Genomic DNA, 6,965 nt, shown 5'->3' with positions numbered 1-6,965 from the left:
AGAAGTGATATATGCTTTCTGATGCCTGAAAAATTAGAATTGGAACGTTTGCTTAGTCCTGGAAATGAAAAGCATATGCTGAGCCTCACAGAACGCTGTATTGCTGGATTTAAACAATTTTGGCCAAAATGTTTTTCCCAGGTTTTCATCTCGGGTTTTTATGGTTTGAGGTCTTACATTTAATCCATCTTGAATTAATTTTTGTATATGGTGGAAAGTGAGAATCTAGTTTCAACCTTCTGTATTATGCCTTGCCAGCTATCCCAGCACCATTTATTTATTTATGTATTTATTTATTTATTTATTTATTTATTGAGATAGAGTCTAGCTCTGTCGCTCAGGCTGGAGTGCAATGGCGCGATCGCGGCTCACTGCAAGCTCCGCCTCCCAGGTTCTCGCCATTCTCCTGCCTCAGCCTCCCGAGTAGCTGGGACTACAGGTGCCCGCCACTGCGCCCGGCTAACTTTTTGCATTTTTAGTAGAGACAGGGTTTGACTGTCCAGTACCATTTATTGCACAGGGATTCCTTTTTCATTTGCTTATTTTTGTCAACCTTGTTGAAGATCAGATGGTTGTAGGGGTGTGGCTCTATTTCTGAGTTCTCTATTCTGTTCCATTGGTCTGTGTGTCTGTTTTTGTACCAGTACCATACTGTTTTATTATTGTAGCCTCATAGCATAATTTGAGTTGGATGATATGATGCCTCCAGCTTTGTTCTTTTTTGCTTAGGTTTACTTTGAATATTTGGGCTCTTTGTTTCTTCCATATGAATTTTAGAATTGTTTCTTTTCTAATTCTGTAAAAAATGACATTGGTAGCTTGAGATAGTACTGTATCTGTAGATTGCTAAAATGACAGTATGATCCTTTTAATGATATTGATTCTTCCAATCCATGAGCATGAGAGGTTTGTCCATTTATTTTTGTCATCTCTGATATTTTCAGCAGTGTTTTGTAGTTCTCCTTGTAGAGATCTTTCACCTCCTTGGTTAGCTGTATTCCTAGTTATTTCATTTTCCTTGTGGCTATTGTAAATGGTTTGTGCTCTTGATTTGATGCTCAGCTTGGACATTATTGGTGTGTATAAATGCTACTAACTTTTGTACATTGATTTTGTATTCTGAAATCTTGCTAAAATTGTTTAGCATTTGTCGTGTCTCTTCTGGAATTTGGTATTGGCCTGATTGATTTTTTTTGGAAAAGTTTTAGTAAAGTCAGTCTTGGCAAAAAAATTATGGTCAAGTCTCTAAAACCAATTATGAGAAAAAAAATGAAAACCGGGACCTAATTAAACTAAGGAACTTCTGCATAGAAAAAGAAACCATCAACAGAGTAAACCTACAACCTTACAGAATAGTAGAATCTATTTGCAATCTATGCATCTGACAAAGGTCTAATATCCAGACTCTTCAAGGAATATCCAGACTCCTCAAGGAACTTAGCAAGAGACAACCAAATAACACTATTAAAAAGTGGGCCAGGGCCGGGCGCGGTGGCTCAAGCCTGTAATCCCAGCACTTTGGGAGGCCGAGACGGGCGGATCACGAGGTCAGGAGATCGAGACCATTCTGGCTAACACGGTGAAACCCCGTCTCTATTAAAAAAAAATACAAAAAACTAGCCGGGCGAGGTGGCGGGCGCCTGTAGTCCCAGCTACTAGGGAGGCTGAGGCGGGAGAATGGCGTAAAACCCGGGAGGCGGAGCTTGCAGTGAGCTGAGATCCGGCCACTGCACTCCAGCCTGGGCGAGAGAGCGAGACTCCGTCTCAAAAAAAAAAAAAAAAAAAAAAAAAAAAAGTGGGCCAAAGACATAAACAGATGCTTCTCAAAAGAAGACATAAAACATAACATTATGAAATGTTCAGCATCACTAATCACTGGAGAAACACAAATCAAAACCAAAATGAAATATCATCTCACACCAGTCAGAATAGATATTTTTAAAAAGTCAAAAAACAACATATGCTGGCAATGCTGCAGAGAAAAGGGAATGCTGATACACTGCTGGTGGGAATGTAAATTAGTTCAGCCACTGTGGAAAGCAATTTGGAAATTTCACAAATAAATTAAAACAGGGTTACCATTAGACTTAGCAATCCCATTATTGGGTATTTAGCCAAAGAAATATAGATCATTACACCAAAAAGACACACTCATGCATATGTTCATCACCATGCTATTCCCAATAGTAACAACACGGAATCAAATTAGGTGCCCATCAATGGTGGATTAAAGAAAAATTGTACATGTACACCATGGAATGCTACACAACCATAAAAAGCATAAAATCACATCCTTTGCAGCAACATGGATGAAGCTAGAGGCCATCATCCTAACTGAATTAACACAGGAATGGAAAATGAAATACCTCATGTTCTCATTTATAAGCAGAAACTAAACATTGAGCACATATGAGCATAAACATGGGAATGATAATCACTGCAGACTACTAGGAAGGGAGGGAGGGCGCTTGGTTTCAAAAACTACTTATTAGGTACAATGCTTACCACTTGGGTCCAATATACCCATGTAACAATCCTACATATGTACTCCCTGTATCTAATATAAAAGCTGACATTTTTTTCCCTAAAGCTGTAAATATGGATTGCTCTCTTGTCTTCTAAATGTAATGGTACACATAATAATTCTGGATGTAGCATAAGTTTAGTTTCTTCGCAGGTACTTTGCATTTTATTTACTTTTCTGTTTATTGATTGTTGTTTATTGATTGTTGTTGGTTGTTCCTAGACCTGTTAGCTGGCAAAGCAAAAATTTATACAGGTATGTATATCAACCTCGATTTGGATACAGATCTATTCGTTTTCCTGCATGTAACCACTGTATCATTATTGAGCTAATTCATTACCACATACATCATCCCAGTCTCCTCTTACCGCTTATCTGTAATCCAACATTCAAACTGAAAGAAACCCGGTTTCTGCCATCTGCGATCCATTTACTTAACTGTTCACTTTTTGTATTCTTGTATATTGGCTCCAGAATTGTTAACTCATTCCCCTGTAAGACACAACTTTATAGAATATAGTGCTTATGAATAGTTCCTTTCACCTGTAATTTTTCATATGCCACTCATCAAAGTTGCTCAGGGTAACATCTCCCCATACCAGGCTTCAGTGAAGTTGTTTGCTACATTTGAAAAACAGTTAAATTATTTTGTCACATTTTACATTCCACCCTGGGAAGTTCCAACTTCCTAACTTTAAAAAAAAAAAAATCTTCATATGTTAGGTTTTACTATTTGTATTGTAATTCACTATTTTGTCACAAATTTCAATTGGTGTTAATAAATGTATAGTGTCATTTTCTACTATTACAGCATCACAAGAAATAGTTGCACAATGCTATGACATTCCCTGTGTTTTATTTATTCAAACTCTCTCTTCTCAAACTCTAGTAGCCATTGACTTCTTACTGTCTCTGTAGTTTTTCTTTTCCAGAATGTCATATAAATGGCATATTATAGTATCAGCCTTTTCAGAGTTTCTGTCACCTACATGTATACACTTAGGATTCACCTCTGTCTTGTATGGATTGACAGCACATTCCTTTCTATCCTTGGATAGTACCCTATTGTACGAATGAACCAGTGTTTGTACATGCATTCACTTATTGACAGACTTATTGGAGACACCACTTGCTTTCAGTTTGGGTTAGATTTTAAATAAAATCTATAAATAGTCATGTGCATGATTTTGTATGCACGTATGGTTTTAAAAGTTGGCTAAATACTTAAGAGCACAGTTGCTGGATCTTATGGTAAGATGATATTCAGCTGTGTAAGAAACCGATAAATTATTTTCCAAGGTGGCTGTACCACATAGGAGAATTCCCTGTGGCTCTTTATTCTTGTCAGCATTCGGTATTGCTAGTTTGCAAGATTTTGGTCATTGAAATAATTGTGTACTGATACCCCATTCACATTTTAATATGCACTTCCCTCATGACAACAGAGTTGGAGCATCCTTTTGTATGTTTATTTGCCATATGTAAAGCTTCTTTGGTGAGGTATTTGGCCAGATGATAGTCCGTTTTTAAGTTAGTTTGTTGTTTTATTGATGAGTTTAAAGAATTTTTTGTATATTTTGGATAAAAATTCTTTATCAAATATGTATTTTGCAAATATTTTCTCCCAATTTCTGACTTTTTTCATTCTCTTTAGAGTGTTTTTCATTGAGCACAAGTATAATTTTAATGAATTCTAACTTATCTTTTTTTCACGAATTATGCTTTGGGTGTTGTAATTCAAATTTATTACCACACCCAAGGTATATAAATATTCTTCTATGTTAGGTCCCAGAAGTTTACAATTTTACTGTTTATGTTTAGATCTATGTTCCATTTTGAGCTAATTTCCTGCAAATGGTAAAGTCTATGTAGTACTGCCATTTTGCATAGGACTGTCTAATTATTTTAGCACCATTTTTGAATATGCTATTATTTCTCCACTGAATTGTCTTTTTGCATTTTTATAAAACAGTTGACTTATTTGTGAATGTCTGTTTCTGATTTCTTTATTATACTTTTTATATACAACTTAGTTTATATGTCTATTCTTTTTTTTTTACTTTTACACATTTTTTTTTTTTTAGACAGGGTCTCAATATTTTGCCCAGGATGGCGTCAAACTCTTGGAATTGTTGTATTTTGTATTGGTTTTGTTTTTGTTTGGTTTGGTTTTGTTTTCAGACAGTGATATAGTTTGGATATTTGCCTCCTCCAAATCTTTTGTGAAAATTCATTGCTAATATTACAGGTGGGACTTAGTGGGAGGTATTTGGGTTTGAAGCTGGATCCTTCAAGAATGGCTTGGTGCCTTTCTCTTCTTCCTGGTAACAAGTGAGTTTCCATTCTGTCAATTTCTGTGAGAACTGATTGTTATAAAGAGGCTGGCACTTCCTTTCCCTCCCTCTTTCTTCCTCTCTTGCCATATAATGCCTGCTCTCTTTCTTCTTCCACAATGAGTGGAAACTTCCTGAACTCCTCACCAGAAATAGTTGCTTGTATAATGATTATTGTATAACTTGCAGGACCATGAGCCAAATAAACATTTTTTTTTAATATAAATTACCCAGCCTCAGTTATTTCTTTATAGCAACACCAATGAACTAAAACAGACTGTGTCTATAGTAAGTATTGAAATCAGGTAGTGAAAGATCTATAATGTTGCTTTTTAAATTTTTATGAAAAAAAATGAAGAAAATAAATGACTAACTTACAAGGTAGTTTGCCAAAAAATATGCCATTTAATTTTGAGGAAATAGTCATAAAAGGCATAAAATGTTATGTAAAACATTTTCAGGAAAATTACTAGTAAATTAATTTCCTCTGATGACAATTAGCACAGGTATGGAGATAGGTTTGTGATCAATTCTTGGTTCTGTCACATTAGGTTTATGACTGTGTTTCAATGTTATGTGGAAAACACTAATAATAAAGACTACTTCAAGAATATACATAAGGATTAAGGTAAAAAGTATGCATTCAACTGAAATTGATGTTAATGTTATTTTTAACATGATAATCATAATAAATGACTCCATGGAAAAGCATTTGGAAAACAGTTAAACATAAGTAACTGAAGTGGTTTCATGATTGTAACATTTGATGTAACCTTAAAAATCATAATTAGGTAGAATTGCATTGAGCAGCAATTGACACTCAAAAAGCAAATATCCAATATGTTATTATGTCAATATTTCTTTGTTGGTGTCCCTTTGCTTTAAAATTTTCCTTTTTATATTGTGCCTTTGTAATGGTTACTTTATTAGGTAGAAATTTCTTGAAGTCTTTTTTGTAACTTAGAGAACTGAATAGTCTCCTTTTGTACTTGAAGTATAATTAGATAGAGCTAGGATACTTAGGACTATAATTTGAAGACTAGCTGAATCAAACAGATGACACGCAACACCAAAGACTCAGAGCATTTTCAGTTCAGATCACAGCTTTTAAGAACTAAGATGAGTGGTGTAAATCTCAAAACAGATGATATACTATTTTCAATAGTTGTTTAGTAGTCCTGTTTTTTAATTAGAGGCAAATCATCATTATTTCTAAGTTTAAGATAGAAACACAAAACTCAAAAAAAGTTTTAATATTTAAAAATGATATAATATTTTCTAAAATTTTCTATTATTAATGTGGAGCTATTTATAAAGATGATTACACATATTTCCTCAAGGTTTCTTATGTAAACTTCTGTGAGTACATCAAATTGGCTTTTTCATAGAGTCAGTATTGCTAAAATGGCTATGAGGATTTTTGTCTAAACTACCTCTTTCTTTTGTGTAATATTATTTAAGGAATTGCATTTTATTGGCTCCTATAAATCAAAAAGATGGAACAAACATGAATGGCATCATTAAAGAGCTTATTATCTACAAGCAGATAAAGACCTATACATAAAACAAAACCACAAGTGGTGGCATGTGCCTGTAGTCCCAGCTCCCTCAGAGGCTGAGGCAGGAGAATCACTTGAGCCCAAGAGTTGGAGACTGCAATGCCCTGTTAATGCACCTGTGAACAGCCACTGTACTCTAGCCTGGGCAACATAATATGACCTTAACTCAAAAAAAAAAAAAAAAAAAAATTCAAAGTCTAAAGTATTATTTGAGTTTTTAGGACAGAAGGGTAAATTGCAGTTTGAAAAGATTAAAAAAAATCTACTTTTTTGTTTTTAAATAACCTACACTTTAGTGTAAACGAATGAATATATAGCTTTATATATTTTCAAGATGATTAACAGAAGAAATAGGAATATAAAATCACTAAACATCTCAGCACAATGGCAAAATATATTTTATAGATTGATAAAATACATTTTTAAAAATATACACATAGCTATGTATATACACACATACACACATGCTTATATTTATTGGAAATATATATCCAATGTTAATTTTGCATACATATAGGCATATACATATGTATACACATACACACATTC

Source organism: Chlorocebus sabaeus, chromosome 8, assembly GCF_047675955.1.
Source record: "Chlorocebus sabaeus isolate Y175 chromosome 8, mChlSab1.0.hap1, whole genome shotgun sequence".
Taxonomy (NCBI): Eukaryota; Metazoa; Chordata; class Mammalia; order Primates; family Cercopithecidae; genus Chlorocebus; species Chlorocebus sabaeus.
The sequence above is the reverse complement of the archived record's forward strand: the minus strand, read 5'-3'. Positions refer to the sequence as shown.